Source organism: Manis pentadactyla, chromosome 9 (assembly GCF_030020395.1).
Source record: "Manis pentadactyla isolate mManPen7 chromosome 9, mManPen7.hap1, whole genome shotgun sequence".
NCBI lineage: Eukaryota > Metazoa > Chordata > Mammalia > Pholidota > Manidae > Manis > Manis pentadactyla.
Window position 1 is genome coordinate 32,487,224 of NC_080027.1, and position 27,640 is coordinate 32,514,863.

At 46.3% G+C, this 27,640-nt stretch overlaps 1 long non-coding RNA gene across 1 annotated transcript in view; it reads left to right on the forward strand.

The window, feature by feature from the left end:
• Positions 1-27,640, forward strand: part of LOC130684864 (uncharacterized) — a 111,695-nt gene that overhangs the window by 26,814 nt on the left and 57,241 nt on the right. The gene's annotated exons all lie outside the window — the stretch shown is intronic.

Sequence of the window (27,640 nt, forward strand, 5' to 3'; positions counted from 1 at the left end):
AGGACGGACGGTTCTCCGTGTGGGTTCTGCCTTGTCAGGTGTATGTGTTGTTGGGATCACCAGGCCGGTGTCCCCCGCTGACCTCCCGTGTGCTTGTCCTTGTGTTGGGGCCTCTTCCCTGTCACACTTCCTCTTGAGGTTTTTCTGCTCCCTTCCTTTCCATCCGTTTCCCCTCCTATCAATTCCCTTGCTTACTTTCTTGCTCTTTCTCTGGCTTCTCACTGTTCTCCGTAATCTCCCGTCCCCCCCATTCCCTCGCTGCCTTTTCTTGCAAATCTGTGATGTAGAAGGCTTAAGTCTGGCAAACCTGGGGTCCATTTCTCTCCCTTTACCTTTTCCATTCTTCATCCATTTTGCAACGGGGGGGCACTGGGCAAGTTACAAACACTTGGCACCTAAGTGTCCTTATCTGAGAGGATGGGGATAATATTCCTCCGCTTGTCACTTCTTCACAGCTTGTTGGGCAGCTCAGAGGTAAGTACTTAAAATGCCTTGAGCCCTGCAGTGCTTGGCTGGTTCTGCAAGTATATATATTTTACATTCATATGTAAATGGTTTCTCCACGTGGATGCCATTAGGACTGTGAATCCCATGCTCTTCTTTGGGCTCATCTATTTGCTTGGTGATTGCCTTTTCCCTACAAGCTGTGCACCCTCTCTACCCTCTCTTCTCCTGTTCCACTCCCTGTTCCCTTGGTTTCTGCCTCCCCTGTACTTCCGCTCTCCCTATACCCACACTCTCTCCACTAGAGGGAATGGTGATGGGTGTAAAGTTTCCAAAGGAGCCTCTCTTTCCTGAAGAGCAGGCGTGATGAACGGAACCTGAAGGGGCCCTGGAGAGAGGAGCCTGATCTGGTATCTTGGGGACATTTAGGAAAAAGTCAGAAATGTTTAGCCAGCCATGAAGTGGCAGAGAGGATACATCCAAGGTATCAGGATGGTTGAAGGGCAGAGAAGGAAAGACTGGGTGGGATGTGAGCAGCTGGAAAGAAAAGGGACCCTCTGTTCTGCAGAACCTGTGGGTAAAAATGCATGAAGAGGGAATATATGCATCCAGGGAAAATAGAGGAAAAATGGAAAAAAAAAAAGAGGAAAATTGTACCCAGGGAATATAGAGATATTGCCTACTGATTAACTACATTGCAAAGGAAAACTGTGTCTCTTCATGACAGCCAAGAGATGATAAGAATATCTATAGTTAAGTCGAAATCCTGGTGTTACTGCAAAAGGTGTTAAAATCCAGGTTAATGTTTGTACAAATCTAAAGTGCTGTGATAAGTACTGAAAGAAACTTTTGAAGAAACAAGTGGGTATTGAGCCATGACAGACAACTTTAAATGCTATCACTGAATTACTCTCTTCTGAATACAGCCTTTCTTAAGAGAGCCCTGCAGGAAATATAGCAATGAGTCTTGCTAACAATGAAAAGACCTTTCACAACTCCAGCAACTTAGTGTCTACTGAATTTTTTTCAAAGTGGTAAAGATTGATTAATTCCATTGTGTTGGCAAAATATTATTCAACAATCATTTAATCTATCTAAACTACTTTGTGATGAGTACAATCCAGAATGAAATTGCACAGTAGGAAAACATTAAAACCCGGGACAATTACTGAGTGTCACTGCGGTTTTTCTTAATTTCTTCTTCCTTCTTACCCAGTTTAGTAAAACAAGGTATTTCTCTCTCAGTATCTTGCTTGCCTTGCCTTTCATTAGTAATGATAATACCCACTCTGCCTGTTTCCCTGTGCCAGCACTGAGCCTCAGTCCCAGGAGGTAAGTGCTATTAGTATCCCCATTTGAAAAGTGAGACTCAGGCATGTTAAATAACTTGTTGAATGCAAATAGTGGATCTAAGATCTAGATCTGCACGTGTCCTAACACCAAGAACTGCCTGCTACTCAGGCTCTGCTGTCCTCGGTGTGTGTGGTTCCCTGTCCCCTACACTATGCCCCAGCAGAGTTTCTGAACCGTACCACTTTTGACATTTGGGGCAGGCTAGTTCTCTGCTGTGGGGGCCATTCTGTACATAGTAGAATGCTTACCAGCATCCCTGGCCTCTACCCATTTTCGTAAATTTGAAAATTAAAAACATCTCCATTATCACATATCCCCTGGGGGGCAAAATCGCTGCCAGTTGAGAACCAGCATGCTAGACAAATGTATAAGCAGTGTCTGTGGGTGCCTGGCACTTTCACAGACAACTGATCTCATTTAATTCTTGCAAAGCCCTGTGCTTAGGTGTTGTTATTATCCTCATTGTGATAGGTGAAAAGAAAGCGAGGGGAGGGGCCAAACTGATGAATTTAGCTTATCTGTTCTAATTTGCCAGCCAAGGGCCAGTTATTTAACTGTACTGAGACACAGTCTTCTCTCTGGCACAGTTGGATAACAATCCCTCACAAAGAGTTATTGCAGGGTTTTGGCATAAATGCCCTCCGAGAGAGAGAGTAGTTCTTAGTACCAGGCAGCCTAGGTACTTCTGTCAAGGTTCCAAACCTTGTTATCTAGGATGCCAAGAATGTGTGCTTGGCCACGATGTGCCCTCCAAATTGCCCTGTCTCTGCTTTCTTTCCTTCCCACAGTGCCTTCCGGCCTGAGCACCTGTGTGTCTGAGCAAACCACCTGCTGTAGCACCGTAAGTAGTACCCATTGATAACAGTCCTCCCGAAGCCTATTATTGCTATTATAAAGCCACAGAATTGCCTCTAGCAATTTCTTTGTAAGTGCAATGGTAGATATTTTTTAAGACCAGAAATATAATGTAATTGTATGACTTTGGACAGGCTGGGGGTTCTAGCCTAGTTGATAATAATAATTATACTGTATGCTGCGTTTTCATGATTCCCCACCTCAGCCTTAGTGTCTGAATGTGTTTTAGTGTTGTCCTACACCTCCTAAATGGCCATCCCAAGCCTTTGCTCATCTCCTTTCAAGCCTCTACCCTACCCCTCTCTTCACTCCCCCATGCTGATGAGGTGGAGAGCCCCTGCTAGGATCCCCTCCATTTCCCTCCCCCACTTTTTCACACCTGAGTCTTTGCTTCCAGAAGACAGGACCTCTTCCTGCCCTTCAGGCTCTTCATCCCACACCTCCTACTTTCAGAGGACCAGATGCTACTCCAGAAATTATCCTTAGTTTCCTGTACCTTCAGCCTCACCCTCACTTTTTCCTCTCATCCTAGGAATAAACCTTTAGCATGGTTTTTAAAATAAGAAAGGGGCAAGAAACAAGTAGAAAACTCTTTCAACCCTAGTTCCTTCTCTGGATATTACCCTGTAGATCTCTTAAGAGTTGAGTCTTTCAGAAAAACAATCCACGCTTTTTGCCTCCACCTCATCTGCTATTTAAAGTAACTATTTGGAGCCCTAATCATCCCAGTTTGCCTGGGATTGTCCCAGTTTTAGCAGGGCAAGTCCACATACCAAGAAACCCCTCGGTCCTGGGCGAAGTGGGACAGTTTGTCACTCTACGTCTTCCCACCATTTCCCCAAAACTGCTTGTGCTGAAACCCCAGTCAGCAGCCGTGGGAGCTTCCGTCTCCAGCTCTCTTGGCCTCGGGCCTACAGCTGAATAACTGGGCCCCCTCTTCCTAAAAGTCTCCTCCTTGGGCTTTTGGACTCTTGGTTTTCTCCCTCACTTTCTGGCCAGGCCACCTTCTCCTTGCTGGAACTCTCCTCATACACTGGGTGCCCTGGGTTCCCTGACTTCTGCCCTTTGCTCTTCACAGTCCTCACGTTCTTTCACTAATGCCCTGGTGACCCCCAAATCCGTGCCTGCAGCTTCAGCTTGTTTCCTCCGTCCTAGACCCATTTCCCCACCTATTTCCTATGCAGTTTCTGTTGGAGGGCCCTCCAAGCTCCTCAAACTTTATGTCCAAATGAAACACACACACCACCCAAGTAGCCCAGTCAGCGCAGCCAACACTCTTTGTTGTGGCCTTTCTCTTCCTGTCCAAATGGTTCCTTAATGCCTATTCCAGGCTATCTTCTTAAGTCAGTATGTTTCAAATATTTTTATTCATGATCTTCAGAAAAATTTTATTTTATATCATGTCCCAATATATCCATGTCCATAGTCATATAAATCCATATTCATTCAAATATATGCATATTTAATAATTTAAATATTATTGGATTATTATTTATGTTAATTCTCAATGATCTATTTCAGTAGATAATTGAAAATTTTCTTACAAAGCCAAGAATCTGCTAGAAGCTGTGTGATACACTGATATTTTCTTTTCTATTAATAAAACCTGGCTATTATTCATTAAATTGCTTATACAATGCATTAATGGGTTGGGCCTGCAGTTTGAAAGCCACAGTTCCAAGCGACTCTTGTGTGTCTCCTCCACTCTTTTGCTGATGTCACTCTCTGGGTTTGGGCCCTCAGCACCCCTCAGTGTTCCCTTGATGACTTCCTTGTCTCTGAGGTCCCAGTCCTTGAATCCCTCCTCCCCATTGCTTGCTGAGGTGATATTCTAAAAAGCAACTTTGGTTTCATCACTTCTTTCCTTAAAATCCTTCAACAGCTTGCTGTCACTTCAAAGTCCTTAGCTCAATTAAAATGTGTCTCCTGCCAGCCTCTGTACTACTCCCCTAGTACCTCTGTGTCAGGAATTCAGCACTAGTTGTAAGGTAGGTGCTGGAATGCTCATAGCCAAGTCCCTTTCGTGATTTATTCCTGCTCTACCTATATACCTAGAAGGTACTCCCCCATCGTCTCTGCTTGCTGATCTCCACTAAGCCTGTCATTCTCAGCTTACATGGCATCTTCTTGTCTCACCATCCTGGATCAATTAAGCACCTTTCCTCTGGAACCATCTGTGATACTCCAAGACCCCAGGCTTATCTTATAGCAGTCATTACCTGCTTATAATAGTTGTTATTTCTGGACCTCCTCTACTTGGGGGCAGGTACTCACCTCTGATTCTTATCACTTTCTGGACTCTGGCAATAGTGATGATTATTGGATGAATTTTATGGGGCTTTAGAGATGGAAAAGAAACCTCCCACTCATCTACACATTTGAACTTCACCCCAAACTTGTGAATTGCCCATATAATCCTATGTCACCATTTGTTAAGGACATGTGTAAAAAGCCCCCTTCCTGTGGGAACCCTCATGTGTGTATATGTGGCAATAACAACCATTCTAGTAATTTTATCAAACCAAAGGGCAGAGTCATTTTGCCTGGAGCAGTGTATCGGTGGCTGGCATTGAGGATATTGTGATTTTAAGCATTTGTCACACCCACAGAGTGTGACCAGAACTTTCCTTTGTGAGGTCAACAAAACTAGAAACCCTTTTCTCAATGAGTCTAAAATTGAGTTGGACAGTTGTAACAATAGATACATGAAATGTTCAGTGTCAATATAAGAGTGAAAGAACAACACAAGAACTAGATAGTTTAACTGCTAAATGAATGGTATAAGCAATTTTTTTTTCTTCCAAAAGGCGATATTCCTAGAAAACCAAGTTGAGAAAAATAGTATTTATTTTCCCCTAGAATGCGATGGCAGGGAGGGAGGGAAGGAGAGAGAGAGGGAGATAGAGAGAGAGAGAGAGATAGAAACAAGTATGTGGCTAGTATGAATATGTGGCAAGTGGCTCCAGACCCACTCACCACCTGTAATAAATGTTATGGGTTGAACTGTGTCCCCTCAAGAAGATACGTTGAAGACTTAACTTCAGACCCTTAGTATGTAATGTTATTTGCAAACAGGGTCTTTACAGAGGTAATCAAATTAAAATGAGGTCACTAAGGTGGGAGCTAATCCAGTATGACAGGTGGTGTTTTGAAAAGGGGAAATTTGGCCACAGAGAAAGACACACACAGAGGGAAGATACTGTGAAGACGTGAGGAGAGAAGTCGGCCATGTGACTAGAGTGATGCCTCTACAAGCTGAGGAGTGCCGGGCATGGTCCACGGCCCCAGAGCCCAGGGCCTGAGGAGGCCAGGGGGGATCTACCATCAGCACCTTCACAGAGAGTGTGGCCCAGCCAAAGCCTTGATTTCAGACTTCTAGCCTCCGGACCTTCAGGACAGGGCATTTCTGTTGTTTTCAGCTACCCAGTTTGTGGTAGTTTGTTACAGCGGCCCTAGGAAACTAGTAGAACAGTGGATGCATGACAACTACAAATTAATCCTGTATTGTGCCACACAAAGGTATTTTTATGTGTGTGCTTAAACAAGACCTATGTAACCATACCACATTTACTTTATTTCATTCAGGGAATACCAGAAAGGGACTCTGTGTAGATGCACCAAAACCTCCAGAAGCTGTCTGCAGTTTTTGGGAGGAGCTCTCAGCAGCCAAGAACACTGGAGAGCCGACTGAGCTGCTGGGTTCATGCCTGGGCTTGTTCAGAATGATGTGCATCTGGCATGGTGTTGGCGCCAACTCCTTGTTCTTGTTGATCCTCATTGCGTCCAGCTCCACTCGGCTGCAAACACCCAGTGTCTGGGCCAGTGAGAACCTGTCCTGGCAGTGCAGGGGGAGTATGCTCCTCACTGAGCGGTGAGGCTAATGGACACCCTGGTAGCCCGTGGTGGTGCTGGGAAGGCGGGCAAGCATCTGTGTGCCTGAGTTAGCACAGCCTTTCCCCTGCCCTCCTTGGCTGTGCTTGTTCAGTGTGGCTTCACCGTTGCCCTGTGTCCTGCTCAAGACTGGCGGCTCTGGAGTTCTATCGAGATGCTCCATCCACCTAGCTGGGGCTGGCACCCTTCCCTTTCACTAGACTTCAGGCTCATGAGTGCAGGCACCATGTGAGTTCTGTTCATCACTGTGCCTCCAGGGACTGTCAGTGTCTGACATACAGGGACTCAAATATTTATCATGCGAGCAAATCGCCAGTCCTCCTTGCTATTGGCAAGACCTTGTTCTTCCTTGCTACCAAATTCCCTGCAGGTTCCAGCCGCTCCTTCAAGCATCGATTGGAAGATGCCCTGAACTAGAATGCTGTCACTCGTGTGACTGCCGATCACGGAGTCTAACAACTCCGACCGGCTCCCCTGCCCCTCCCATCCTCTCCTCTCCCAGCACACATCCACGTGCAGGTCACATTTGCCTCTTGGACCCTCAGCTTACACTGTTCACAAAAATTAACTTGAAATCATTAAAGACTTAAATATAAGACCTGAAATCATAAAACTCCTAGGAGGAAAACATAGAGAAAATTTCTACAGGCTACAAAAGCAAAAATCAACAAGTAGGACTATGACTTGAAGAGAGAGAGCATTTCTGGTGGGGGCAACTGCCCAAGTGAAGATATGCATTCACATAATTTAGTCACTTACTCACATAGCACTTACAGGCCTTCTCCTTTATGCCCATTGTGCACCCAGCATGAAGATGCAGAGATAAACATAGCACAGATCTTAACTTCAAGTAGCCCAAAGCCTAGCAGGACAGACAGACAACCAACACGTAATGAGAGCACTGTGTGACAGGTGCTGGAGTTCAGGGCATGGGTGGGGTCTTAGGGGAGCAAAGAGATGGTCACACCTGTGCTGAGGTGTACCACAGGTGGTGCCAATGAGCTGAACCATCTTTCTTAAAGCTCACACATTTTGTGACGTCCCTACTGAGGGCAGGTACTGTTCCGGTGGTGGGGTACCATGATGGGAAAGACGGACACGGATGTGTGCAGGCTCCCTGCCCCCTCAGAGCATCTGGTTAGCTTCAAGCAGCAGCAGTAGTGTGTGAGGAAGGTGTGAGAGATGACCACATGCCCTGGAAGACAGGCAAGGACACAACAGGCATTTGTGGAATTTGATGTGGGCCAGGGTTGGCAAACGTGGCAGCAACCACTTCTCACTCTGGCAGTCATGACAGATGTTGCAAATGAACAAGGTGCTCTTGCTCTCTGAGCCTGAATTTACTTCTGTTTACCACCAACTGCCCAGGTTAACAGCTGTTTTCCATCTGGCATTTAGTTGGTGCCCTAGAACTGATTCAGTGCTGGAAGACTGACTTACACTGTCCAAGTTCACAAGAAATTCCAGTGTATAAACCATAAGTGTTCCTGTTAATATACAGAGAGAAACATAAACACAAATCAGTTCAGGTCTAACCAGGAGACTCCCTGGCATCTACCTACACAGAAGACATGAACACCAGAACAGCAGTGAGCAGGGAACTCAGAGCAGGAGAAGTTGTATAACATATGAACAGCTCCACAATTCCAGGACAACTATGGCTAGATTTTTAATGTTCGATTAATTGCTCAAATACCTTGTAGAGAAAATGACAGATCTATGGCCAGGATTCTCACCTGGCCCTGGTCAGCTTGCTCACTGCACTCGTGTGGGCAATTCATTAATATTGACTCTATATTAAGAGCTCTACCCAGAGCTCTGGACTGCATGGCTGCAGGAGAGCAGAGGCTGGAGTGGTGGCAGTGCCAAGGAGAGAGACCAAGATGGCTATGGGGACAGAGAGTCCTGGAGGCAGAGACCTGCTTGCTGCATGCAGACTTGCTCTGAGGCAGATGGGATTCTAGTGCTTCACCTGTCAGTGTGGGATTAAAGTTGGGTATAAACCCTTTTACCCCAAGAACGTTCCATTGTCATTTTTCAGTCTCACCAAATCAAGAGTGAACTTGCCTGGGGCTAAAACCCACTGGCAAGAGGATCACTGCCTTATTTGCACGAAGTCTTAGTATCTCCCTCTAGGGTCTTCTCTTCACCCCAGAGCATGTCAGAACCCTGGAGGCTTACACAGTCCAAAAGACACATAGTCCACAAAGGGGACTCAGGCTGGCTTTGCCAAGTGAACCTAGAACTGGGGTCTGATAAACCTGCTACTGTCATTGTTTGTCATACAACTCAGCATCACAGAATTGTACAGATCACATACACCATGGAGCTGGCACAGTGAAGGAGATGACTGGAAACTAAAATCCAGCCCATCCTTACTCTGGTGACCCCAAGATGTGCACCAAAGGAAGGGGATACCTCCTTCTTTTTTTATTAAATTTGCACAAAGGCAGTGTACAGGCAGCTACGGCCTTGTGAGTCACCACAGAAACGGTCCTCCTCAGAACGGACCAGCCGGTGCAGCTGCTCCCATGTGCTGAGGTCTCATGCGCACTGTGGGAAGACCACGTCCTCCCTGGGGACCAGCCGGAAGCCCTGGGTCGGGACTGGGTCCCACACCCACTAGCTCGGGGACCAGCAGCCCCAGTGCTCACTTCCCCTCTTTCCAGCATCTGCTTGGGTCCTCAGCTTTCCCTTTTAAGCCCTTTCCCCAAACCTTGCGTGTTACGGACTGGACGTTTGTGTCTGCCCCAGCTCCTGGGCTGAAGCCCTAACCCCAGGGTGGTGGTGTTTGGAGGTGGGGCCTTTGGGAGGGATTGAGTCACGAGGGTGGAGCTCTTGGGAATGGAATGAGTGCCCTTAGCAGAGGAGGCCAGACGGCTCACGCCCTCTCTTCTGCGTGGGGAGGTCCCGGGAAGAAGCCAGGATACCTCCCTGAACCAGGAAGAGGACCCTCCCCGAGAACTCGACCCTGCGGTCACCCTGATCTCGGACTTGCAGGGTCCAAACTGTAAGAAAACATTGCCTGCTATTTAAACACGGTCTGCGGTACTATAGCAGCCTCGGCCCGCTTAGATGGTGAGGCTCCTTGCCTTTTTTAAGGGAGGTTCCTCCATGTTCCTAGTTCATTTCCTATTCCTGCTGCCCTAGCCTAGCTGGCAACTCCTACCTTCTGAGGGACCCCTGTGGGTGGGTCCTGCCTACTTAGGCGGTGTGGACGTTGAGGGGCATCACGGGGGCCCTGAGTCAGACAGCTGCGTGCCCATTCCCTGTTCCCCTCTGAGCTGTGTGCCCCTGAACAGACCACCAAACCTCAGCTTTTGCTTCTGTCAAATGGCAATAATGACATCATGTGAGGTTGTTTGTGGCTGCATTCGAAGACATATCTAGAGGCACTAGGATTATACAAAGACCCTTTTGAAATGGTAACTAAAATTGTTACCATTTATTGCCCAGAGAGGCCTCAGCTGGGGAGAAGCCTCAGACGTCCGGTCCCGTCTCCTCCCTTCCCTTCTCTGCATCCAGCGAGGGAGGGCTCTAGATGCCCCGGGATTTTCATCTCAGGATTTAAAAGGTCACTGGAAGCTCTGGTACTGAGAAAGCCCTGTCCCTCCACAATGACTCGGAATCCGTGACTAACCGGCCCCTTCACATGAGCTGGTTCCTAAAGAACCAATGGCTGACCCAGAAGACAAAACGAACCCCCGCCACCCCCTCCCTCCCCCCACAAAGGACTTGCCACAGCGGCGGGGCAGGAGTGGGGCATCTTCCCGGCTCCGCGTGTCTGGTCCTCCTCCTGGCAGGGAGCGGGCCGCCCCCGAGGGCCCGACAGTGGGTGGTCGGCTTTGTGCCCACGGCGTCCGGAACACCTGAGTGTCGGGCGCGCTGTGCTGCTCAGAATCCGATCTCTTAATTAGTTCTGCCCGTGACAACAGCATTTCAATGCATGGCAGGGGATGAAGCAGCCAGAGAAATTCAGGACCCATTTGAACAGTAGTCCAGAGCTCGGACAGAATCTGAATCGCCCTGGCACAGGCCCGGGTCATGGGTTGCTGCCAGAACATCGTAAGAAAAGCCATTTTTGTCCACACAATGGCACGAGGAAACAGGAAGCGCGGCGGCATGACTTTAATTACTGTCCCCTCTCTGAGCAGGGCCACAGTTCAGGGGGGAGGGCCTTACCTTTGCTCGTGCATGCTGCCACATACCAACTGCCACGAGCAAGCTGGGAAACAGTGGAAAATTGGGGCACACACAGGCCTGGGGGTGCCACGCTGCCCTGATCACAGGTTGGCAGGCACTGAATTCTGCTTCTGCCCTTTCCTAGCAATACCACTGGTAGTTACTGAGCCTTTCTTAGTGTTGGCTTTCTCATCCAGAGAGTGGGAATACAAATATTCCCTGCTTTTTGTGGTTGGTATGGTGATAGAAATCATGGAGATAGCTAGTGGCAAAGGGCCGGGCACGGAGCCCACTCCCAGGCAGTGTAGGGATCGTTATTTCTAACAACTAACTCTGCTACTTACAAAGCACTGTGTAGGTCAGTCACTTGCCCATTTGTGACAATCAGTCGTTCTCATCTATGAGGTAAGGTCGCTGGTGTCTCCTGTGGTGGGCGTGAAATGAACTGAAATAGAAACAGCCTCCAGCAGTATCTGCCATGTGAGGTATTAGTACATATTAGGCGAATCTGAAAATCACCTGGTAGAAAGTACAATCCCCTCTTTAGCTGTGAATTTATTTCCACTTCATCTGAAGTCTGAGGAAGCTCAAAGTGCTGTTGGCTATTGAATGGTTTCCAACTCTGAGCTAATACTTGTCACTGATCTTTGGGTCAGTGTGGTATCAGTTCTTCCGAGTGAGGTTTTCATTTCCTCTTGGCCAGGGTCAAAGTTTCAAACACCAGAGAAACTTACGTGGGAGAGCAGCACGGCCCTCAGTCCTGGTGGGTCTGCGGAATCACCTGGGGTGGGGGAGCTCGCGAACAGCCCTGCTCCACGGGGACTGGCTGAGGGGCTCCGTGTGCTCGGCCAGCGTGGGAGCCGTTTGAAAGTCACTGCTCTGAGCCACATGCATCCAGGGGCACCGGAGGACTGGCTGCATAGTCTGGGATCTGCTTGCTCCTCAGGTTCTGTTGATGCCTTTCTTGTTTTTCTGTTTTCTTTATTCACATAGTCGACAGAATGTTCAGCTGACAAAATATAAAAGGTAGGACTAATCTTGACATTGGCCAAAATTACAGGATCATGTTTGATGGGAGAGAGGAAAATGGTCTTTTCGAAACATCTAAAATAATTTAATTATTTATATTCTATGTGGCAGCAAGTGGAGAAAACCGGCCCTTTTGGCCCATAAAGGTGTTTGGTGTTAAGGTTAAAGAGTCTATTTTAAGAGGAAATCTGGGAATGTGCTTCAGCCCTGCCAAAATGGGAAGGTTGCTTAAACCTGTCTGAACCTCAGTTTTTCCTTGATGAAGTGAACATAGTGATGACATAACTAGTCCTGCTTGCTTCATTCTGCCATAAGGAAGGGCAAGGAAGTCAAAACATGGGCAGGATCTTATGGGTACAAAGCACAGAACAGGGTAAAGAGACAAATTTTGCATCTGCCCCTAACTTGTCTTACATTTTAAGCCCTTGGTTTCCCTGCCTGCAAAGTGGGAACAATTATGCCTAGTAGCAACCTCACTGGGATGTCACGGGGACAAAGTAGAGGGTGTTTGTGAAAGCATTTGGAAAATCCATAAACCCACATTAAATTACAATAGTAGTCTAGTCTCCACTAGACAGGTGACGATACGGAGTTAGTGTGCAGCGACTTCCCATTGAGCACTTGGAGCTGGGCTGGGCTCTGCCTTTAGTGGACGTCCTCCATGTCCTGCTTAACAACACTGACTTCTCTTTTCTCTCTGTTGCTAATGTTCTTGAGGTGGACGCAGGCCCAGACCCCTTCTTTGGGTGAGACAGGGAAGGATAGGGCCATTTCTATCTCTGCTCGGATGACTGGAAAATCCTTTTACCATGCTTCACTGAGAAGCATTTCAGATCACAGGCTGGGGGCATCCAAAGGCCTAAAGAGCCACCTAGTGGTGATACATGCAAATCACTCCATCTTTCTTCAGTAGTTTCACTGGCATAGAGGTAACAGGAATGGATAGGATTTGTTGTCGTCCTGTCTTAAATATGTGCCTAATCTGGCAACCAGCAAAGACTGATATAACTGCCCACTTTCTCTGCTTGGAAACCGGACTGCGGAATGATGCTTTGAAAACTGGGAACTTCTGCAGGCCTGAACTGCTCCCAAGTCAGGATTTCCACCTTAGCTTCTGGCTTGCAGTTAGATGTGTCCATGTGACTGATTTTTAGGTAATGGAACAGAGTGGGAGTGATACGCTTCCCTTGTAGGTTGGGCCCATAAAACTTCCCACACTTTTTCTCCTTTTGTGGCTTGATGCAATGAGTATGGCAGTCTTGGAATTCATGGGTTCAAGGTAGAGCCACAGCTGAAAAGAATCTGGGTCTCCAAGTCATCATTTAAAGGAGAACTGTCAGTCAATGAAGAAAACTTCTTTTGGACTTTATATGGGCAAGAAGTAAACCTCTATTGTGGTTGAGCTGACCTGGAACATGGATTTTGTTGCAGGATCCAGGTCCCCAGTGACTCCACAGTTTCACAATATTGGGAGGCGGAATTGAAATCTATAATATTGATACAGTTTAATCATTTCAGGAAAGACTCAATGAAATTATTCTTATATTCTTGGACCCAAAGTCAAGGCAAGCCTCTGACATATGCACAGGTAGTGAGTGGTGGGGGTGGGGTTGGGGTGGGGGCATCCTTGGAAACTCAAAGATGCCAGGATCCCACCTGGGGAAAGTGGTGTAAACCAAGAGAAATGTAGAAAAGCGGTCCATGGAAGGAGAAGGTAGCAGAGACTGGGAGACAAAAGCCCCACGTCTCTTCCCAGTCCTGGGGGCTCTGTGCTCCCACAGTAAGGGCACTGAGCTCACTGTACTTAGATGGCTGAGAGCTAGTGTCCCATCCTCTGAGGAGAAGGTCTCTGACCAGGTGCTTGCAGGACTGTACTCAGTCCTTCTGTCCCAGACAGTGAAGGGACAGTCTTAGTTATGACAGGAACTGAGGTCCCTGAATTCCCCTGTGGATCCTACTGTAGCTGGGCCAACCTATATGTGAGGGTAAGGCCTCCTTTCCCCCAGACTGGAGGCAGGTCTGAGCTGCCTGCCCTGTGCTGCCTGCCCTCTGGCTTCTCCCATGCTGCCGCCTTTGGAGGGCACAGGCTGCGTCAGGTACCAGGCCCCTCGCCTCGGCAGCTACCTGGGAAATTGGTAGAGGTAAAGGTAGAGGTAGATAGAGATGAAGAGACAGAGAGAGAACTGGAAACCGAAAGAGAAAGGGAAGAGGCCATGTAAGGACTTGTCCAGTCCCACCAGAAATGGTTTCCTATCCTGGTGGCCTAGTTATGTCCTGAAGTCTCCATTCTGCTCTTGTCCCCATCTGGAATCTCTTCTTCCTCTTCAGGAGTGTGACAGGTGGGGGCTGTGGACAGAGAGACAGCCTCAAGCTGTTGGGTCAACATGCTAATGGTGTCGTGTTTCAGCTTAGATCCCCATCAGAAAATTTCTTTTCCATTAAAAGGAACAAATTCACTGCGCCTCCCAAGGCTTTAGGGTGCTTACTACACAGAGTTCTCACGGTAAGAGGGCAAGAAGGCTGTGGCCCCCTGTCCTCAGGTGTCTCGGGGTGGCTTTGCATCCCGCGTCATAGCATCTTCCTCCTGACAGCAGCTTCTCCGTGTACTTGGCTGCCTCCACCCTGAGGTGTGAGCTCCTCAAAGACAGGCTGACGCTTTTCCCATCTCTCTGTCCCTCCCTGGCAACTGGCACATGGTAGGTCTGCAATGAGATCTGTCGAATGGCTTCCCATTTCAGTGGGTGTGTCAGGAGACACACAGAGCAGAGTGCAGCAGGGACCCGAGTCAGGATCAGCAGAAACCAGGAATCAGCAGGGATGAATGGAACAGGACAAAATGGTCACCAGAGGGTGTGACAGAGGGGACACCACAGGGACCAAGATCCAGGACACCTCAGCACACGAAGCACCAGACTTAAGAAAGCAAGAGCAACTCCAGAGCGCCCCCTGCAGGAGGAGGGGGTCCTCATCATTGCTGAACATCCCGGCTGGGGCTCAGCAGCTGGTAGCCTCTGAACCTGTTGTTAGAAGGTCCTCTGTGCCTGTGGTCGGACAGGGCAGGGAAAATAAGCAGTCACCACTTGTTGGGATCTCACCAGGTGTTGTGATCTATTCTGGGCATTCTAGAACATTAATGCCTACAGAAACTTAAAAGTGAGGTATTTTTATCCATTTTATTTATGAGTAACCTGGGCTCAGGGAGTTTAGGAGTCTTGTCCAAGGGCATACGGCAAAGAAGAGGCAGGCTTGAGACTTCAAGTCAGACTATTTTATTATTTATTATGCATATAGTTGTACCATCCATGTATTTATTTTACATATACTGTGTATTACATATAATACATACATAAAATACTGTGCACAAAGTACTGGGATTCTGACCGACAGTGAGACACTGTCCCTGTCCTTATAACACTCACAGTTTCACTGGGAAGACACAAGGAAAACAGCAGCTACACACCTAGGGACCAAGGAGGCAGATGCTGGACTAATGCAGGTTGCCAGGCAGGCCTGGAGGAGAGTCAAAGTGGCCTGGAACTGGGGGCAACAAAAAGAAAGTGACTTAAAGAAGAACCTTGGGAGATAAGCTTTCATTTTTTCAACCTTAATTTTTTTTCATCCAAAAATTGGCAAAATGTGTCCATAGTCTTGTGACGATCCAATTTAACCTGAAAATATACCTGAAGAAACTCTTCTTATTGTCACTCATTCTTTATTAATGCAACTTACACAGTTTGGAGCTATGCCGGGTGCTGGATATGCTTTGAGGGCAAAGCAGGTGTGGTCCCACCCTGCCTCTTGCAGCTGTCAGCCTATGGGGGAGACACACATTTACCCAATAATCACAGAAATATTTAACTGCAAATTCTAATAAATGCTTTGCATGCTATTTAAAAATGAAAAGAGAGATGAATACCAGGTATTATGAAAGGCTAGTGTGAGAGGAAATTAATGGCAGACAGAAATTTTGGGGACCTATTAAATCCCTCCCTAGCAGGCAGCTTCTCTTTCTGCTCCACAATATCTGGCCTTCAAATAATCAGCCAAAAGATGCTGTGAAAGGAACTCACTTTTGGAGTCAAGGAGATTGGATTCAAATTCTGGTTCTCCTCTTTCCTAGCTGGATCACACTGGGAAGGTTCCTTAGCCTCTCTGTGCCTCAGTTTCAAACAATTGAGTGGGACTGATGATGACGATGATGATGATAACTAATATTCATGGAGGCTTTACTGCATGCTTGGTGACATCCTGAGTACATTAGCTTCTTTACCAAGACTGTTGTGAGGATGAACTGAACTAATATTTTTATCAGGGGTTGTGGCACAAAGCAGGACTCTAACAACAGTAGCCAGTAACAGTGGTGGAGCTGTTGGACTGTCTGCCCCACGAGTAAGCAGTAAGCTGGTATATTGTCTGTGGAGAATTTATGAACAGTAATAAAGCTGTTGGGAAATTGGTTTGCTTTTTATTATGACCATAAACTAGGAACTTTAAACAATGTCCATTACAAAATACTTGTCCCTGAAAAAAAATAAGACTTCTGCTGTGGGTACTGTGGAGTTTGAATAATTTCAATGTGCATATTTACATAGGCTTCATCTGGCACATTTTGGTCACTTATCCTTTATTAAAGTTATAATTTACACGGAAGTCAATTCAGAGACCTTCCAATTCAGCCAGCCCCCAGCACAGGTATATTCTGCTACATGTGTGTGTTTAGAAAGTAAATTTATAATGATGTCGAGGTGTTCCATTTTGGGTATAGTTTCCTGTGGTCCTGTGTATTTCTGCATTTAACCAGTAGACTCAAAAAAAAAATGGATAATGCAGTGATTGACAGACAACTCAGAGCTTGAGTTGCTTCATTTCTGTCCTCTGCAAGTCATAGAACATTGCAGAATTTGCTTTCTTGGAAGCATTTCTTCACATATTACTGTCCTCTCCTTTCAAGAAAAAGTAGCTAATGTAAATGTGAAGTATGAACCCATACTTTTCCCCCTTTTCTACTTTAAAAACATTTATTTCAGTTTTAATTTTTATTGTCATGAATAGACATAGTGCAAAAAAAAAAAAGAGAGGAAATTTTCACTGCTTGCCTTCCTTGTTTGATCTTCCCAATTATTTGTTTCATGATTATTACTGAAAAGAAATTTATTTTATGAAGAAGGGAGTGTTAAAAAAAGATTCCTTCCAGGTGTCAAATATGCCGGGTATAGACCATGAATATTATTCTCTTCACTATGCTTGTTTGTTAGGTGAGGTAAGAGAAGCTTCATTGCCTGTTGCTGCATAAACCTGTCGATAAAATACTATTGCTTCAGCTGCACTGTTTCAGTTTCACCCTGGAAGGAGCTGGAGGTGGAGATGAACGCTGACTCATTGACTTTCCTGTGGCCACAGAAGAAATTCCTGAAACTCAGGCAATTAGTGACTCTGGGTCAGATAATTTATTCTAAAAGCATCAATCAGGGGAGCAGAGGGTGTGATGAAAATACACTAATGCCTATAAACCTCTGGCCTGAGGCAAAGGAAGCAAGGGTGTTCTTTGAATCGAAGAGCTGGAGCGACAGGGGGAGAGTAGTCCTCCGGCGAGTTTGGGTCTAGGTAGTAGCTGAAACTGCCTCCTGGAGAAAATCTTTCCTTGCTTTGTGATCTGGGGAAGGGATCACGCACTGCCCCTTCCACATGCATTGTAAGCATCTTTACTGATAGATTTGAATACATGATGGTGGTGGGCCATGCTCTGCAGTCCATTTGCATGTTTTCATTGATCAGCTACTATTCTTCTCCCGCTTCATTCTCTTCCAGCCTTTACTGAGTGCCCAGGATGTGTGGGCACTGTGCTGGAAGGGGATTTCATATATGCTCTTTTAAGAACTTGTTAGGTGCTAACAAGAGACAGCGATACATGGGGAATAGAAGCTGAGCTTTGTTGTTACACAAACCTACATTCAAATATGAGCTCTGCCAGTTCCCAGCTGCATGACCTTGGCCAGGTTAATTAACCTCTCTGAGCCTCCACTTCCTCATCTGTTAAATGGGACTGAGTAACCACTGCCTCTCTGAGTAGTTGAGAGAAGTAAGGCAGTGTAAGTAAAGCCCAAGCACAGAGAATGACACGCAGGAGACTATCAAATGGCTACTATTTTATCACTTGTTGCAAATGAAGAAGGCCCAGAGAGGTGAGTGACTTGCTAACAGTGTAATAAAACCAGCCCTTGCTACTTCACCTGTTTATTTCTTCCTGGGGAAGGGGGGACACTCTATTATTGTCCTCCTGCAGAGGCTGGTAAAGTTGTACTTCTTGTGAGGTGGGGTGCTTCCTCAATGGTGGTGCTGATGGAGGTAAAGCAATCACGTATGGACATAACAACTCTGTGAGAACCCTGTGCTTAGAGCAGGGAGGGTTTTTCCCAGAAGAAGTTGATGTACCTCAGATGTGGAAGGTGTGCATGTGCTGGGTAGACAGAACAAAAGGTGTCCACTCTGATGTTAGGGCTCTTGTAGTTCTGCATTTTGTTAGCTATGTACAGTGAGAACATACATGCCTTTACCATGCCTCTCTTTCTCCTCCCCCTGGATGATATTAGGGTTTATGTAGTATTGGTATTTTTGAGGCTGGCTGTGAGTGAAGGTGCTTTGGTGTCCTGATGTTGAAATACATGATGCAAGATGCAAGGAGCTCACACCCAGGAGCTAGGTGGGGCACTCTCAGGACCTGCATCTCTGAATTAAGGGTCAGCATATTGGTGGCAGCTGATTACCTCCCCAAGAATGCCCTTAATTGCAGTCAGGGAAAGGGGCTAAAGCTAGGGGTTATGGAATGCTTCCACGGGAAAGGTCTTTTTTCTCCTTTAACTTGAATACACAAATTCAAAATGTATGCTTTGAATCCACATGGGAAATAGCCATCTCTCCTTTCCATGAATGGCAGGCCATAGGACACTGATAACATGTAAGGTTATCTGGCTCTGATGTTCTATCTTTTTTAGTTACTGCAGGACCTCAAAGGAAGTTTTGAAGTTATTAACCGATTCACCTGCTTTATAGTCTCACATACCAAAAACCAGCTGACGGAATCAGAAGCTGCACTTAGTCTAGTTTGAGCTCTAGATCACAGAAATAGGGAATTCGATCTTCTGTCTGATTCATTCGGTAATGCATGCAGGCTCAGTAACTGCTTCTTGAATAAATGAATAAACAGGGATACTTCTACATCTCAGAGGCAAGTGTTGCAGAAAAAATTCTGCCATGGAGTTCAGGGGGCAGGATGGTTAAGGTGTGCCCCTCAGATCGACACCTATGGAGGACAGGAAGCAGGACTGGGCACAGGGGAAGCTGAGCTGCCCTGCAGGCCCAGTGACAGCCTCAGCCAATTCCCAGGGAGCTCTGGTGTGCGAATGGCCCTTCAGAGGTGTTTCGAGCTGGGCCAAGATCACCAGGCCTTTACACTGCTGCATCGATTGGTCACTGTATGTGGATCACCCAGGGGAGGGTGTCACCTTGGGCAAGTCAGCTTTGTGCAGCAGAGGCAATTCCTGGTGCTGACTCCAAAAGGCCGCCCACAGCTTTCCCAGCAGCTGGGTGACACGTCTCTTACAAGGGGAATATAGGCAGAGCGAAGCCGTGTCCAACATATGATGGTATTTTTTAAAGGGGTGGGGTGTATATAATACCGTGTGTATGTGTATGTGATCTTTTACATTCATCAGACTATTAAAAGGAGACCTGCCCCTTGTTTATATGGTCCAACTGTTTGACATAATGGCATTTGAACACTAGGTGGTGTTGCAGGGTCAGTTTTGAAATGCTTTCATGCAGCTAGGAATTCAAGGCAGAAACTAGAACCACCCTATTCTCTTTATAAAGAAAAACCTTACGAAAGATGCTGAGATGCTGTTTTCAAGTTGCTTTCCCTCTTTCAACTGAAGTACTCAGAAGAAGTGATATCTAAGATGTGTGTGTGTGTGTATATAAAAGTTCCTCCATCACAGAGCTTCTGTGAAGATTCCTAAGTAAGAAGGTTTAAGAATAATGCCTGGCCTATGGCAGGGCTGGCTATTATTGTTAATATACTCTCCTATTTCCCAAACGTTCTTGAGCATCTCTACTTTGCCAGGTCCTATGCTAGTTGCCTGGGAAGTAAAATGAGCACAGAGCTCACAAGAGACAGATGCACATTATCAGGCAATTAAAATCAAGGTGTGAAGTCCTAGGATTAAGATCTGTGCAGGGTTTAAGGGAGCAGGTGGAGGGGCACTAAACTCATTCCTGGTGGGGAGGGGTGTTCACTGAGGAGCATGGGGTGCTTCTTGAACTGACATTAAAAGATGAGTAAGAGTTTCACCAAGTAAGGGTGGGAGTGGGTGACTGGCTAAGAGCAATCTGGGAAGAGGGGACACGCCGGGAAGCAGTGACAGAAATCTGTGCTCAGGGAATGACTAACAGCTTAGTGTTACCGAACTATAAAGTCTGAGTATGAAGTGCTGAGTGTGAAGTGTGGAGGGCTTGGATCACAGGCTTCATCATGGCTGTTGAAAGTCACTGGACCTTTTCATCAGGATGGTGCATCCAGTGATCTGGACTGGCACCCGAGGGGATTCATTGTTAATGGGTGAATGTATAAAAGCTGAGTAGGACTTCAGTAAATCAGTGTAGACACTATCAGTGGGATTGGGCCTGAGGTCAGTGCGAGTCTAGAGACTCATTCTAAGCAAACAAATACATGTACATATGTGCATGTATGTAACTGTAAAGGCAATGCATGCTCATAAAAATAGTCAAGTAACACAGAAAGCCATATAGTTAAAAGGTAAAAATTCTCTTTCCATACCTTCAGTTTCCCAATCCTGATTCATGGAGGTGTAACTAGTGTTAAGAGTTTTCTTGGGTCTCTTTCTAAACAAGTGTAGGCATATGTGGGTAAAATTGCAATATTTCCAGAATCTCTCGCCTGGCTTTAGTGCATCTCCCTACAGTAGGTGTTGCCAGGGGGTGGAGAGGAATAGTCCATCTCCATACGAATGGGTAATTACGAGGTGAGCGAGGGTTTAGCTGGACTGAGAGGTTGGGTGGGCGACTCTTCTTCTGCAGCCTGGTTGCGAGACACCAGGGAGCAGAAGTGGATGACTGCTCGTAAGAAATAAACTTTATTTGTCCTTTGACTGATTTCGGTTTCAAAGGTATTTGCTGGGGATTTCCCCCCCAGAGTTACAGCATAGCCACCTACAGAGGAAAATGCAGGGTGATGTTAAAATGCCAGACTCTGGAGCCAGCCTACCTGGGTTCCAATAAAGACAACTAGGCCCTGCCGGCTTAAAGAATTTACCTGAGATACATAACCTCAGTTTTCCTACGTGTAAGATGGACACCTACTCCATAGGGTTGTTTTGAAGATTAAATGAGTTAATATACATGAAGCATTCAGTGCCTAGCATATAGTGTTTGTTATTTTCATAGAGAATCTCTTAAAAATGATGAAGGAGGATATTATAATACTGTTTTGCAGAGGGCTTTTTCTCACTTACTGAAGAATCTTGCACATCTTTCCACATCAATGAACATACATCTACCTCATTGCTTTTAATGGTCTATGGTACTGTATGCTGTGTTTATAATTTACTTAACCGTTTTCATATTTATGGACATTTAGGTTATTTCTAGGTTTTCACTCTTACAAACAATGCCACAAAGGCTATCTCTGTATACTTATTCAAGTATTTCTGCAATGCAAATTCCTATAAATCACATTATAAAGGAGAGCCCTACCACGGATTAACTGTTTTCCTTTGCAATGAAAGCAGCTGCCAGCTGCTCTCCCTCTGAAGCTCATGCCAAGGGACGCATCTTAAATCTGCAGATGTGCACCAGGCTGGGTCCCTGCCCTGAGTAAAAGGTAGGATGGAGCCAGTGGGAAGCTCTGGGGAGGATGCAATAAGCGAGGCTGGGGGTTCTACTCCTTTCCCCTTCCTTCCTGCACTTGTCTACTCGCTGAGATTCAGAGTTAGGGAGAGCTTTGGGGTGGATGTAGGCGGCCCATCATGAGAAAGCATTAAGTGTGCAGAAGCCAGCCCTCCTGTGGCTGCCTTGCTCTCCAGGGAAGTGGCTTTGAGAAAAGAGCAGAGCCTGTAGCACTGGGGTGGAGCCCTCAGGCCTGGCTGTACACAGGAGCGCACAGATTTTCAAAGAACCGCTGGCATCTATCTAGAAGAGGTTCCAATACCCCTACTCCGGTAGGGGCCAGATCTGCCACCAGGCTGGACACTGCCTACCCTTCCCCAAGCCCTCCGGAGCGTTTCCGCTGGAGCTAGGCGCTCCCAGCCTGTGAAGGACGGACGCTGGACCCGCACCTCTGCCACGAGGAGGCGGCCTCCAGTCCCGCGGGAGCGGAACACAGCGGTCCCTCCTTATCCCACCGTCCCCGTTCCCTTTCGCCTGCAGTTTGTTACGACCCCGACCCACGGCGGTGGCGCAGAAGCAGATTCTCCCTCTGACCTCCGTCAGAGCGTCAGTGCGCAGCGGCGTCAAGGGCGTCAGAGTGCCTACGTCACTCACTTCACCTCTTAGTACGCAGGCGTTTTATTATCTCACGTCATTACATGAAGAAGGGTGAGTACAGCACATTAGATAGAGTGAGACAACAGTCATGTAACTTATTACAGTATATTGTTGTAAGTATCCTCCTTTATTAAGTTATTGTTATGTCTCGTACTGTACCTAATTTATAAATTCAACTTTTTCATAGGTACGTATGTAGAGGAAAAACATAGTACATACAGGATTTGGTGCTATCCGAGGTTTCAGGCATCCCCTGGGGAACTTGGAACATACTCCCCACAGAACGGGACTGCTGTGGTTGTGTGGAAACCCTAAAAGCTTTGACCTCCATGTCCCCAGTGTGAGGTCACTGAGCCGATGCTTGGAGGTGGGCCTCTCCCACCCTTGGAAAAAGTAATGACGAGGCAGGAACCACAAGGCAACAGGTGCAATGGGCAAGAATGTCTGAGGAACATTCCAGAACTAACTCTCCACAGTGCTTTTGAGCTGTGGTGAATGAAAAGAAACTAGGAGCAGACGTAAGTAATTTTCCAGATCTCTTCTTGCTGGAAGTTGTGAGCAGGGGTGACAGCCACCCTCGCCTTCTGCCTGAGAAGCCAGCCCTTGGGCTTTCAGAAAATTGGGGTAGGCCCTCGGGAATGAGATTCTGGGCCTCCACATGAGAGCATATATGTGTAAAACCAAGATTTATGCTGGTATTTGTACTTCGAGTTGGGAGAGCAGACTTGCCCATATTGTTCTGAAAGCCTGGACCAGTTTATGCTTCCCTAGTGTATGAAAGTGCCCATTTTCCCTCATTTTTGACAGCAGTATTTTAAACCTTAATCATTTTGCAAAACTACTAAGGATATAAAGTGGTATCCCAATATTGATCTATTTTAAATTTTCTTAATTATGAGTGTAATTGAGCATATTAAAATATACTTATTGGACATGAACATTTCTGTTGGGGTTATGTGGCTTCATTGATTTGTGGAAGCTCATTTTACAGGAAGGCAATTGGCTCTTTGTCTAGCACATGAATGGCCAATAATCTCCCCAGATTTTGTGTTCTTTTAACTTTGTTTTCTTGTGCCAAAGTATAAACATTATATCTAGTTAGACTTAGCAATGTTTTCCTTTAGGGTTTCTGCGATTTATGTCATGCTTATGTCACTCCAAGATTATGAAACTGTTAACCTATTCTTTTCTGTTACGTCTATGATTAATTTTCTTTTCTAGAATGGCCAGCCAATTATGCCAGTGCTACTTATTATCTAATCCTTCTTTTTCCTGCTGGTCTGAAATGCCTCCTCTTTCATATGTCAAACAGTATTGCTCTCTCTACTTATCTGTCACTAATTTCCTTGTGATCTTTGCAACTCTCTCTTCTCATGGGCCTTAGTTTATTCCCGTGTACAGTGAAGGGTTGGGAGAGATGTTTAAGTCCCCTTCTAGCTTTGACACTGCCAGTTTATGCCACAATTCTTCCGTGATATCAGATTCTCCTCCCTCTTAGGTCTTTTTCAACCCCATGTGGGGACAGCTCACCTAGCACCCAGTGCCCCAGGGTCTATTGCCAGGGATGTGCCTGTGCTACTTTTATTGTTACCTTTTCCTTCATGAAATCGCTGTTTGAGTCTTTGAAAGCTTAAATAAATTCTTGTGTTCTTTCATAGTGAAACAAAAGGAAATGAAAGTGTCTTTGTCAGTGATTCTTAACTTGTGTCTCTGGGACCAGTGGAGGACAAAGGATTTTGAATAAAGTGATAGGAAGGTATTATTTAAGCACTTGAAAAGCCTTATGAAAATTGGGACCCACCGATTAATTTCGACATTAATCTTCCTTGCTTTGGCTAAGAAGTCTATCTATACAGTGTGCTCATATTAGTTTGTGCTGGTTGGCAGTGGGTGAACACATATTTACTGAGCTCCAGGTGTTGTACATACAGTAATTGATTTCTTTCCAAACCTTGTCAGATTAGTACAATTATCTCCACTTTGAAGATGTGGAAGCTAAGTAGTAACCTGTCCTAAGTCAGTAGGTTTTGAGCTTGAGGATTTGAACTCAGATCCATAACAACAAAGCTTTTGCCCTGTGCTTCCCACATTGCAGTTCCCCAGTGGGGAAGATCTTCTTGGTAGTTAAATGTTTTTGATTAGTTAAGAAAGGGGTACTGGATCTTTTCTCGTGGTGAACAATTATGGTACAAACCTGTGAAAATTGGTCCTTGTGGAACTGCTGGGCTTTGACCCTGGGAGTAAAGTAGCTGTGTGTGCACAGAATTCCCAGCAGGTGGCACTGCAAGCTCAGCAATGAAGCCATCCTTCCCTCAACGTCCACCTTGAGCTCCTGGGTGCCTCTGGGGACCTGCGCACAGATTCAACAGATGGGATTTCCCTTTAAGTTTACTCTGAATGCTGCCAGGCGGGCACAGCTGTGCTGTTGATTCTCTTTTGGATTAAGGTGGGCCTGGGTGATCCCTCTCATGACTTGGACCTGGTACAGCATCTGTCTCCTTAGCAATTGGATGGCCCAGGGTGGGGCTCCTGTGCTGTCCGGTGATTACACCCCTGTTTATAACAGGTGGTAGATTTCAGGTGGGGGAGATCTTTCTGCTGCTGCACGCAGGAGCATTTACTAACTGTACACTGGAAGGTCCTGATGGAAAGGGGAGAAGTGAAACCATGAAAAACTGGTGTGCTAGGGTTAAGGCAGCAGGGAGGAAGCAGCATAAGGGACGGAACTTGCATTTATTGAGTAGCCTCTGTGCCGGCCATTGAGAAGGGAGGTTGATGGCTTTGGTTTTTCCCCAGACTCAGATCGCGAATGGATTTGAATGAATCAGTGCGTTGGAAGGTGGAAGGAACACGGAAGGTGAGGAGGAATGGTTATGGGGAAGAGAAGTCAGACACTGAAGGGTGACTTATTAAGTGAGTTATGGGCAATTACTGCTTAATTCCATGGAGAAACTCTAGAAACCATTGCAGAACACATGTTTCAGAGTTCTCCCAGTCACTGGGAGTACGAGCTGGGGGCATTTCTAGTCATTAGTTAAAGGCTGCCTACCCCTCCACTTCCGAATGGGGTGCATTAAATGCCAGGCATTTCCAGCCTCTGGGTGGGCATACCAAGTGGGTTCTGTTAGCCTGAGGTAGCTCTCTGAGAAGACAGGTGCTGACATGAATGTAAAAGTGAGGGGATTCGAAGGGGTACAGGTGGGCACCAATGTTGTCTCCTACGCTTGGAGCCTTAGCTTGATGTTATAATACACATTGTACTCTCATATTGGTGATGATTCTATCAGATGTCATTAAAGCTTTTCAATAGTTAGATTCCTACTAGTTCCAGCCCTTAGCCCTTTAGATGGGAATAAGATGGATAAATAAATTCAGGACAGAGAATATAGTCTTGGGGACTTACTTGTAGAATTCCTGACTTCTCCTCTGTGAAACTCCACAGAGATTCCTCTATGAATTTCTTGCCTCTCACAGTGTTTGCACTTCACAGATCAGACGCCCCACAGTACCAACACCTGGTCCCAACTAGAGGACTGGCTCTCCTGCAAAAGGAAGAGACTGGATCATAGGACTCTGCTCTTTCGAACTAAAAGGGTCCATAACCCTAATAGATGGACAACTCTGGTCATATGTGTGGACCACAGCCATGGTCCATATATTGTGTGAAAATGTGAGATAAGATTCCTGCCCTCCAGGAGCTGATAGATTAGTTTAGAAATTCATGGTGCAGATGTAAGGGATAGTTCACTGTGCCTGACTGAGTACTTCCAACATGATGACACAAATACAAACAACAGTGTTTTTCCTTAAAGGAAGAATCATCATGGGCCTAATTGGTAGGATGAGATTAAGGAGACAGGCTTGAACTTGACTTTGGAGGATAATGTAGGGTTTAGAGGGGCAGAATGGTGGACAAAGAGAATTCCAGTTGGAGAAGTTACCCCAGGAAGAGATGAGGATGAGTGGGGCAAGCTCAGAGGACAGTGAGCATTCTGAAGGAGGAGTGAGAGCATGAAGAGGTGTGTGGGTATAGGTAAGGAAGGGCTGTAGAATTCCACTTTAATTCTGTGCATAAGTGGCTTTAAAAGCATTTTTCATGAAGCCTCCTACTCCTCAAGACCATGGCTAGAGGAGAAGGGATAGTGGAGAAGATTCCAGGGGTCCTCCACTTCAGTGCAGCCCTATTTCCTTTGCGTTTGGGTTTCCAAATGAAAATTCATTTTAACAAAGGTTTTTATGGGCTGAAAAAAAGACTGAAAATTATGGCATTAGTGGTGGGGGAGCCATGAAAGTTTGAAATCAATGGATGAATTGTTTAATTAAAGTTCATAAATCATTACTGGTGCTTGCCCTACTGCATGTTGTGCAGATGAGTAAGGCAGAGTGTGTGGGGTGGCACCCCATGCGCAGGGCTTAGGGGGAGGAAAGCTGCAGCATGCAGACAGGTTAGCAGTAGGTTTTAGTCGTCCTGACATGAGTGATCACACCTGGGACAGTCACTCTCGGACAGCATTTTAGCCCTTTCTCCACACCTGGGCTTCTGCATTTATTTTACACTCAACTTCTCTGTGATAACTATCACCTAAGCTAAAGATTTCGTTTGCTTCTTGGAAGTGCCATTGACTCTACAGGTTAAGGCTTCTAGCCTGCACTTCTGCCTCTGCAAAGAACAGCCTGAGTGCAGTGGCCAACAGTGAGGCACTCGGGGATTTTAGAGTCGTGACGACTTGCAGAGCTCTGGCCTTTCACACATTCAAAGTCACTTAGAGAAAAAGCAAACCTTGAGTGGGCCAAACAAGAGATGCCTGTGAGCTGGCTGTTTATATCCTCACTCAGTTTTTCAGATCCATGCTTGTATAGCACATGGCTTTTCTCTGTTTCTTCCTCTTCCTTGACTGCTGCTGCCTGTTGACTCAGTGTCTTGCCTGCTGCCTGTGCAGTAATTAAAGGAAGAATTTTAAGCCCACGCCTTTGGCAGGAACAGTGATATGCAAAGGGATGTGCACACTCTAATGCCATTTGGGCAGATGTAAAGAAGATTTGGTTAGGGAAAAATTTACAGGCAGAGGTGTTGAAGAGCACATGTCCCATACACTCATTACCACACAGGGAGGTATGTCTAGAGTGGCTTCCATGCCTAGCGCTCCGGGAGAGAGAGGTCCTACCTCCTAAAGGTTCTGTATGTTTAGGGACTGTGGAGCCAGGAGACATCTCTATTACTGTTACAGTAGAGGACCCCTGGTGGGTAGGGTTAGCAGCCATCCTGATTTGTCCGAGACTGCTGTTCAGGTTCTAGTACACGAAGTCCTGCATCCTGGGAAACGCCTTA